Source organism: Dermacentor andersoni, chromosome 10 (genome assembly GCF_023375885.2).
Source record: "Dermacentor andersoni chromosome 10, qqDerAnde1_hic_scaffold, whole genome shotgun sequence".
NCBI classification, from domain to species: domain Eukaryota; kingdom Metazoa; phylum Arthropoda; class Arachnida; order Ixodida; family Ixodidae; genus Dermacentor; species Dermacentor andersoni.
In genome coordinates this window covers 15,362,990-15,372,477 of record NC_092823.1, presented here as the reverse complement: position 1 = coordinate 15,372,477, position 9,488 = coordinate 15,362,990, and the positions used below count along the sequence as shown (strand labels likewise).

The following is a 9,488-nucleotide window of genomic DNA, read 5'->3' as shown; positions in this document are numbered from 1 at the left end:
TGCAAACTTCTTAATCTCATCCGCCCACCTAACTTTCTGTCTCCCCCTGCTACGCTTCCTTTCCCTTGGAATCCAGTCCGTAACCCTTAATGACCATCGGTTATCTTCCCTTCTCATTACATGTCCTGCCCATGCCCATTTCTTTTTCTTGATTTCAACTAAGATGTCATTAACTCGCGTTTGTTCCCTCACCCAATCTGCTCTTTTCTTAACCCTTAACGTTACACCCATCATTCTTCTTCCCATGTCTCGTTGCGTCGTCCTCAATCTAAGTAGAACCCTTTTCGTAAGTCTCCAGGTTTCTGCCCCGTAGGTGAGTACTGGTAAGACACAGCTATTATACACTTTTCTCTTGAGGGATAATGGCAACTTGCTTATTCTTATTCTTCTGATTATTTCCGTCTCATAACCTGGATCCGCGGTCACTACCTGCCCTAAGTAGATGTATTCCCTTACCACTTCTAGTGCCTCGCTACCTATTGTAAATTGCTCTTCTCTTCCGAGACTGTTAACCATTACTTTAGTTTTCTGCAGATTAATTTTTTGACCCATTCTTCTGCTTTGCCTCTATAGGTCAGTGAGCATGCATTGCAATTGGTCCCCTGAGTTAATCAGGGGACCTCAGAGAATCGCAAGTTACTAAGGTATTCTCCATTAACTCTTATCCCCAATTTTTTTCCAATCCAGGTCTCTGAATACCTCCTGTGAACAAGCTGTGAATAGCATTGCAGAGATCGTACCTCCCTGCTTGACGCTTTTCTTTATTGGGATTTTGTTGCTTTCTTTATGGAGCAATACGGTGGCTGTGGAGCCGCTATAGATATCTTTCAGTATATTTACATACGGCTAGTCTGCACCCTTATTCCGTGATGCCTTCATGACTGCTGACGTTTCGACAGAATCAAACGCTTTCTTGTAATCAATGAAAGTTATATATCAGGGTTGGTTATATTCCGCACATTTCTCTATCACGTGATTGATAGTGTGAATATGGTCTATTGTTGAGTAGCCTTTACGGAATCCTGCCTGGCCCTTTGGTTGACAGAAGTCTAAGGTGTTCCTGATTCTTTTTGCGATTACCTTAGTAAATATTTTGTAGGCAACGGACAGTAAGCTGATCGGTCTATAATTTTTCAAGTAATTGAGGTTGACGTTTTTCAAGACGTTGACTAACTGTATCTTATTTAAATGTGCCCTGATGAACTTCCCTTTAATTACCACCGAAGGTCGTGGGTTCGACACCTACCAAAGGCCGTGCGTTTGAGATTCGTAGCCTTTTTGTTCCATCGTGGCGTCACTACAACGTCAATTTTTCCGTCTCATAAAGACATACAATGCTTTCGCATTAGAATTGTAAGGTTATCTGGTCAGTCTGTCTTTGTATAAAAACAGAGTTCCGTTTGTGAGTCTGGGTGCACCTTCTTTTTATAGTTAGCCGATACGTCTGACAAGGTAGTCTGCGTCCGATGAGTGGCGCTTGTTCGTGCTCACAGCTGGCACTGTTCGAGGCAGGGCAAACACCTGCCGCCCGTGGAAATTCTCAAGGCCGATGAAACGTGAAAATTTACCAACAACCAATCGGGCCAAGTTGAGCTTCTACCGAAAGGTTTCCGAAACTGGGCGAGGATTTTCATTTGGCAAAGCAAGTTGTATTAGTGTAAATGCTTGACTTGGAAACGAATTGAAGCACTTGTATTCTAACTTACCTGTGTGCACAGTGTCGTAAAGCCAACTAGCAGTGCTGTGCGCAGGTCGAACGCTACAAAGTTGAAATGAGCAGTGTTTGCAGTTGCTTCTCAATCGCTTGCGAGCCACTAATCTGACAAGTCACCTCGTTCAATAAGAAAACAACATCTTCTTCTTATGCCCCTAAATTAAGGCATGCTTTGAGAACGACACGTCGCTTCGCGTCATAACATGTGTCATAGGCGCCGACCACGGGGGGTGGGGTTCCGGGGTCCGAGCCCCCTCCGGAGTTTTCCGGGAGGGGGGGGGGCCTGAGACCTCCCCCGGTCGTTGCCGAAGCCCACCCCCCCTAAACACACATAAACCTAAAGTGTCGTTACCAGAGCATTGTCACCCACACATTTTGAGGTTTCTTTAGAGTTTCCTCAACCTTATAACTTGAAATTTTACTGGGGCTATTGGGTTACTGCATCATTGTTGGCGCAGGCGTGCACGGCGTTTAATTCATACTTTCCTTTTATTTCTGCAATTCCTCACACCAAGCCTATTAGAACCACTAGCGGCGGCTGCCTCATCTAAGATTGTTTTCAATTTCCACTGTAAATAAACACCATGCACATACACAATATATTTAAGTATGCACACATGAGAAAGTTATTGCATTTTCGAAAGAGATATAGGTAGCCAATTAAAAATTATTTCTAAAGGTATGGACAGCCTATGCTTAGAGAATGAATATTTTGCTGTAGGTTCACTACGCTTCAAATTGCTTTGCGTGCCTTTTTCACCAAGAAAAATCCCATACACGAAATCACGAAAGTATCAGCATAAACTTTCGCTGTTGGGGGCGATCCTTTTCACTATTCGCTGTTTATCGCGCACCTGAGTCACCTACACAGTTCTTAAATGACTTTTATGAGCATATATGAATAAAATACTTCTCGTTGGTGACTTCAATCTGCCCGGTGTTAACTGGGCATATGCTGCTTACAGTTACGATCAAAATGTGGATTACTTGATTGATATTATGCTAACAAATAACTTGCAATAAGCTGTGACACAGCCGAGGCGCTTACAAGAAGATAGTGAAGCTATGCGTGACCTTATTTTTATTTGTCGCTCCATTGAAAATTTTGTCACATCTGTAGAAAAAGGTATTTCGGATCATGAACTTGCCTACTTTTCATGTCCCATAGAACGTTGCGATACTGCCCCTAATAAAACAGTGATTGTGAAGGAATTTTCCCGTGCCAGAGATGAAAGTGTTTTGGACTACTTGGATCACAGGCTGAGCGAACTTGATGGGAATGACGTCGTGGTGCTCTGGAGTAAGTTCAAAGAAATGTGCCATTTCTGTCTCGATAATTTTATTCCAAACAAAGTTAAGAAGAAGTCCCAACGTAATCCGTGGATTACACGAAAAGTACTGCAACTTAAACGAAAACTAAAAAGGCTAAAGTGACGGCATGCCCTTTGCACTGAAATCCAGAACATTCAAGAGGCCTTGAATCGGGCTGTATTCAAGGCTTAGCAACGGTATTTTCAATATACCCTGCCTAGCTTTATGCGCAGTGCAATAGAAAAATTCAGGAATCATCTAGCCAGCAAAAAGAAACCCATTGATTGCATTGTGCACAATGGTGTAACTGTTACACCACTGAGAAGCGATGTATAGCGGAACATTTTAATCAAATTTTTCACAGCGTATGTTCAAGTGTCTCGAACCATGCACCCTTCAGCCGTACCCTTTGTTATCTTGACCCTGCTGTGATATTGCCACCCGGCGTGGTTTCTATGCTGCTAAACATTAAAACGAAATCATCACCAGGACCGGATAATATTCCAAATTACTTTTTGCGCCGCTTTGCAGAGATGATTGCACGTTTTCTAGTGCGCATTTTCAGAGTATCCTTATTTTGCGCCACCTTGAGCTTAAGAAAGGTGCTTAAAAAAGGCGAAGCGACATTAATAACGAACTATCGACCGATTTCACTTACTTCATCTTGCTGCAAACTATTGGAACATATTATAGCTAACGAGATAAAATAATTCGTAACTGACAACACCATCCTCACACCGGTGCAGTATGGATTTAGGAACGGATTTTCCACCGTCACTCTTGGCTTCAGTCATCGACAGCTTTGCTAGCATTCTTGATAAACCTGGTCAGATCGATATTATATTCCTGGATTACGGAAAAGCATTTGATCTTGTTTGTCAACATAAACTAATTGAGAAGCTCGAAATCATAAAACTGCCACCATACTTAATTAGCTGAATCTCTGCATACTTAACTGAGCGCACACAATTCGTCAGCATAAGCGAGTGCCTTTCAGATGAAATGCCACTTACTTCCGGTGTTCCGCAAGGCAGCGTGCTTGGCCCCTTGTTATATTTAATATATAATAATGATACTGTAGAAGTAATTGCTAACCCCTTTCAATTAAGTTTGTTTGCTGATTATTGTGTTTTATTTATTGAAAAAATGCCACGATGATCAAGTCCTCCTAAATTCTACCCTTCAGAGCATTCATTCCTGGGGCAACACTGGAACATGGAGCTCAACATTAATAAAACTGTTTCTATGAGAATTACTAAAAAAAAGCACCCTTTACCGTTTACTCATGATCTTCCATCTCAACCCTTATCCGAAGTCGAGGAATATAGGCACCTGGGGGTTATCATAACGCATGATCTTTCCTGGAACAAGCATATTTATTTATTTTATTTATTTATTCATATACCCTAAAGGCCCATTCGGGCATTCTACAGCACTACTACATGTGCTTCAGCTTGAAGAAAACTTGGCCTGCTCAGGCATAAATTAAGAATGTCACCTCCTGAAACCAAGCTGTTGGCTTACAACTAAAATATATGGCCTAGACTAGAATATGCGGCAATTGCTTGGGACCCGTACACGAAACGGAACATCGATGCATTAGAAAAAATTGAGCGAAAAGCTGTACGCTTTATATTTTCTAAATACCATCCAACTGACTCTCTCCCTCAAACTTAATGAAAATGAGTAATATACAAAAACTAAAATTGCGAAGGAAAATTCAAAGGATTAAATTCCTCTATCTGCTTCAGAATAATCGGCTATCACTTAATCCGCAGCAATACATACAACCACTAATAGGGCGATTAACAAAGCACCGGCATGCCAACTGATTAACTCCGTATTCTGCCAGGACCAAAACCTTTAAATATTCCTTGTTTCCGCGCACAATAACCGAATGGAATAACTTGCCCATATCGCTTCTTATTAACACTGAAAGCATTGAATGCATTGACAACTGAACATGCAACAGTTGAAAAATGTGGTTTGATTATTTTTATCTTGTTTTGTTGGAGTTTTTCTGAAATTATTATTTTTTATTTTCCTGTAATAATTCCAATGTAATTAATTCTTGTTATTTCTGTTTTGCTAATCATGTACTGTTAGATTTACTTGTTGTTGTTGTGTTATTCCTGTACTTCTGCCCCTCCTGCAAGGGCCGCTACAAGGCCTGCAGTATTTTCTAAATAAAAAAAATAATGTGCACTTCAGTGACCCCTTCGGCAGAGTCTTTTATCAATGGCGTTTGAAGTGTACAAAACTGTTGCGTGTCTCCGTATTGCTTGTCTTTCCAGTAAGTAATGCTAACGACTGATAAAAACAAACATTTCTAATAGCAGCGGAAATAGCGGAACAATTGTGCGCGCTAAATATTTTACTATGAACCATTTCTAATAATTCACAACATATATTACGGGTGGAAACATCGTCAGTTGCATGCAAAGGTCATAAATATATGCAGGCTGTCCGAATAAACTATCATACACCAAGATTAAAATGAAGAGCAATGCATTACTCGAAGAAACATTTTTGACACTATAGTGAAGTAGCTGCCAGTATTTTTTTCGTTACTGAGATTTCATTAGGTAATTGCAATGAATTGTCTAACTCGAGACGTGCTATGCTAATAATCAAAGTATAAATGAGAGATTTGAAGGCACAGCCAAGGGACATCCAACTGCGGTATTTTCAGCGACGTACTTATTGCGTACTATTTTTTTCCGACTGATGAATAAACCCAGCGAAATATTTAGAATACCACGTGACTCCGCCCCCACCCGGATTATAAAGCAGCACCCTCGAACGGGCTCCCTCTGAGTAATGCTACGAGGATCCTTTTTGCATCTGTCATTGTGTCATTTACCAAGTGTAAGCTTCAGTTGCATGAAGAGAAGCGCGAAACGCAGCTGCTCCAAAACAAAGAGCCGTGCAAAGCGGTTGGCGTAAATTACTTTTGCCTAATTTGGTTAAGCCTGTGTGCTGAGATGAAACATTCAGTTGCTCGTAGCTGCTAATACTGTTTGAACGGAGAGGCAAGAAAAATGATGATATATCACGCTATATTTAAGGTACACGTTTGCGTTCTCAATCCCTTTCTCCAGACGGATACCAAATTCTATGCTCTCTAGGACCCAGTGATTCGGACAGAACATCTCAGAGGAACAATACCTAATCAACGAAAGTGACATTGACCTCCACTGCGGACCCCCCGTTCAAAAGAGAAGCAACAAATAACGACGGTTGGTGACCACCACTACCCCGTCTACGCGAGAAAGTGTTCATCACTTCTCGCTTCGAAATGATGTTCGAACCCATTTCAAGGGCACGAAAAGAATCGCAGCACAGAAAGCAAGCATACCTTCAAGATGCAAATTCTTACGTGATCTCTGCTGTTATTCCTCACCGCCCAGGCAACCATTTGCCCCACCCTCGTCTATATTTCCCGCCAACATACTATCACGTAATGCATTGGTGGGATTAAAATTCAGAATTGTTTGTCTGGATAAAATGCAAAAAAATTTGATTAAAATTTACCTGGTGAAAGTTATAGTTATCAATTATGTCCGCTTTCCTGCTTATTTTTTCATGGGCCACCATGTTTCATCATCATCATCAGCCTGGTTACGCCCACTGCAGGGCAAAGGCCTCTCCCATACTTCTCCAACAACCCCGGTCATGTACTAATTGTGGCCATGTCGTGCCTGCAAAATTCTTAATCTCATCCGCCCACCTAACTTTCTGCCGCCCTCTGCTACGCTTCCCTTCCCTTGGAATCCAGTCCGTAACCCTTAATGACCATCGGTTATCTTCCCTCCTCATTACATGTCCTGCCCATGCCCATTTCTTTTTCTTGACTTCAACTAAGATGTCATTAACTCGCGTTTGTTCCCTCACCCAATCTGATCTTTTCTTATCCCTTAACGTTACACCTGTGGCGACACACTCCGCGCATATTTCTGCGCACCCTCCGTCTTCTTATCATCTGGCCCAGCATTACACAGCTGCACGCTCGACTGCATGGTCGATAAAACATAGCGCCACCGCCACGTCACCTGAGGTATGCGTCGCCGACGGTGGCTATAAAAACAGGCTGCCTGGCTGAGAAAGGCCGCCTTCTACCTTCCGCTACTGGGACGAACGTAGCGTTGGTATGCCCGTCCGCTGCCATCGTTAGTCGAATCATAGAGAAAGGAATACAACAAGAGCGGACACTCCCATAGAGCCCAGCGGCCGAATTGACTGCAGCGCACCAAGCCGTGGATGTTAAAACCTGAAGCATACTTCCGGTTTCGGTTTTGTGCGCGCGCGTTTTGAATACTAGCTGGTGCGCGTCACGCCGGCTCAGTTTTTTTTGCTTTTGCAGCAGATATTTTTTATTTATGAAATATTTATTTGCAAATCATTTTATTAAGTAAAATTGACTCCGAACGATCTTCACAAGCCTCCACTGAATATGTGCCACGTGCAATTTAATGAAGACGCAAGACACCTTGTGAAATGAGGAAAAATTAACGTTTATTTTGTTCTTTGTAAATGCTCGTCGCGAGCTTTTTGTGCATTCATCCAGCGTTGTGGCACCAGGTAAGCAGCAATAGTTTCCGCAGGAAGCTCCACCAGACGACGTGAGCTGAAAAAATTACAAGCGTTATTTTGGTATTAGCATGTAAGAATAATGCCTGTAGAGGCGAAGCGTGCGAAAGTGGTGAGTGGGCGGTATTACAAACAAAAGCAGTTCGTATTTACACACACGGCGTAGAAAATACCCGACTCATCCCAAGCAATACCGTACATACCACAAACGCATTCTAATTCCAAGCATTCCCCTCTTCCCAGTACTTATTTCCTGCACTTTAATAGCACCAATGCGCGGGCAACGGGGCGTTTCGCGAACTTGGCTACAACCGACGCGATAGTACGCTACGAATACACAGAGGTGGCCACAACACAGGCTCTCAACCAGAGCATGCTGGACGCTCGCAGAATTCCTTCTACTCGCACTGAAGACAACATGCGTGGGTGCTGTTCAGAAGACAGAATTTTCGAGTTGCTAGTTCCTGGCGTTTGAGCTCCTTGGCTTATCTCTTGTGCGTTCTGCAGGCGCAAGCAACGCACTCCCGTGTTATCACTCTTGACGATTGTTTGTCGCGTTTTCGACAAGCGTGGGTACCGAAAGAAGGCTTAAATTGTAAACAAACTTGTCGCAGTAAGATTCAGTACGCGCCAAACTAACTGTCACCACGGCAGAGCTGCTTTTCGCTGCGTCACAACAGGCGCGGCGAGCGGGCCTCATAACATAAAAGTATCGAAAATAATTTTCAACAATGTTGGGCGTCAGAGAAAGAAAAGCGCCATGAACTTCTCAGTGCATTAAAGCGCGAAACCGCGCACTACGGCCGAGCTTACTTTCGCTAACCGAGTCACAGCGCCAGGCGCGCCCACTGCGCTCGAAAGGTAGCCCAAAAAGTAATGAAATTAGTTTCAATAATGTTGGCAGTCAGAGAAAGCGTCAAAACTTGTCGCAGTAAAATTCAGTACACGCGAAACTGCGTCACAGCACCCTGTGCGACTAGCGTGCCCAAAAACTACCGAAATTAGTTAATATTGGGGCTTATAGGAAGCGTCGCAAACATCTCCCAGTACGATTCTTTAATTCAAATTAACTGCTCCACGACGGCCACGCTGTTTTTCGTTAACTGCGTCACAAGTCTAGCCTAGGTGCCGGGCAGTAAGCCTAATTGCTTGAAGTGCGTCGCAGACTGTCGAACAAAATTTCTCACCTTGCCGTAGTCCAATAGTGCAGTGCTGCCATGTCGAAGTTCCGAATGAACGCAATAATTCGCCGGGAGGCCACCAAACCAGGCTAAATCCTAAAATAGAAAAACAGGCAGACGGGTACCCGAACAGTCCAACGCTCAGATGCGCGGCCGGTCTCTCTCGCTTCGGCGGTGTGTCTGACGAATGACGCAAACATCTGGCTCGTCATTCGCCGGTTCGCCTGTCGCTAGGCAACGGAAGTAACCCGCAAAGTTTAATTTAATTTATACGCAGATATATTAAATTTTTCCGGGAAAGAATAAAAAAAAAATAAAACAATTTCTGTTAATCTCATTTCACATTCTTCTTTCTTTCGATGCTCGCGGCCCCAATTCGTCGATGTTAATACTATAGCGTGACGTGTTTCCTGTTTCCAATTTTCGCCGAGTGTCCGCTCTTGTTCAATCCCTTTCTCTATGGTCGAATAAAGAAGCGTTACGTTTTTATGTTGGGCTTCGTCCTTCGGCAGACACGACATCCCACACACCTATCATTCTTCTTTCCATAGCTCGTTGCGTCGTCCTCAATTTGAGTAGAAGCCTTTTCGTAAGCCTCCAGGTTTCTGCCCCGTAGGTGAGTACTGGTAAGACACAGCTATTATACACGTCTAAACATGGTCAAAAATAGCGTTTTAGCCAAATTCAGGCTT

General features: G+C 43.2%; 1 long non-coding RNA gene across 1 annotated transcript; it reads right to left on the bottom strand.

Annotated features, from left to right (window-relative positions):
* Positions 1-7,521: 7,521 nt before the first annotated feature.
* Positions 7,522-9,252, bottom strand: LOC140213539 (uncharacterized). Its single transcript, XR_011890400.1, has 2 exons — positions 8,803-9,252; positions 7,522-7,652 (listed from the first exon to the last, which is right to left on the bottom strand). It is a non-coding gene; the product is annotated as an uncharacterized lncRNA (long non-coding RNA).
* Positions 9,253-9,488: the final 236 nt, after the last annotated feature.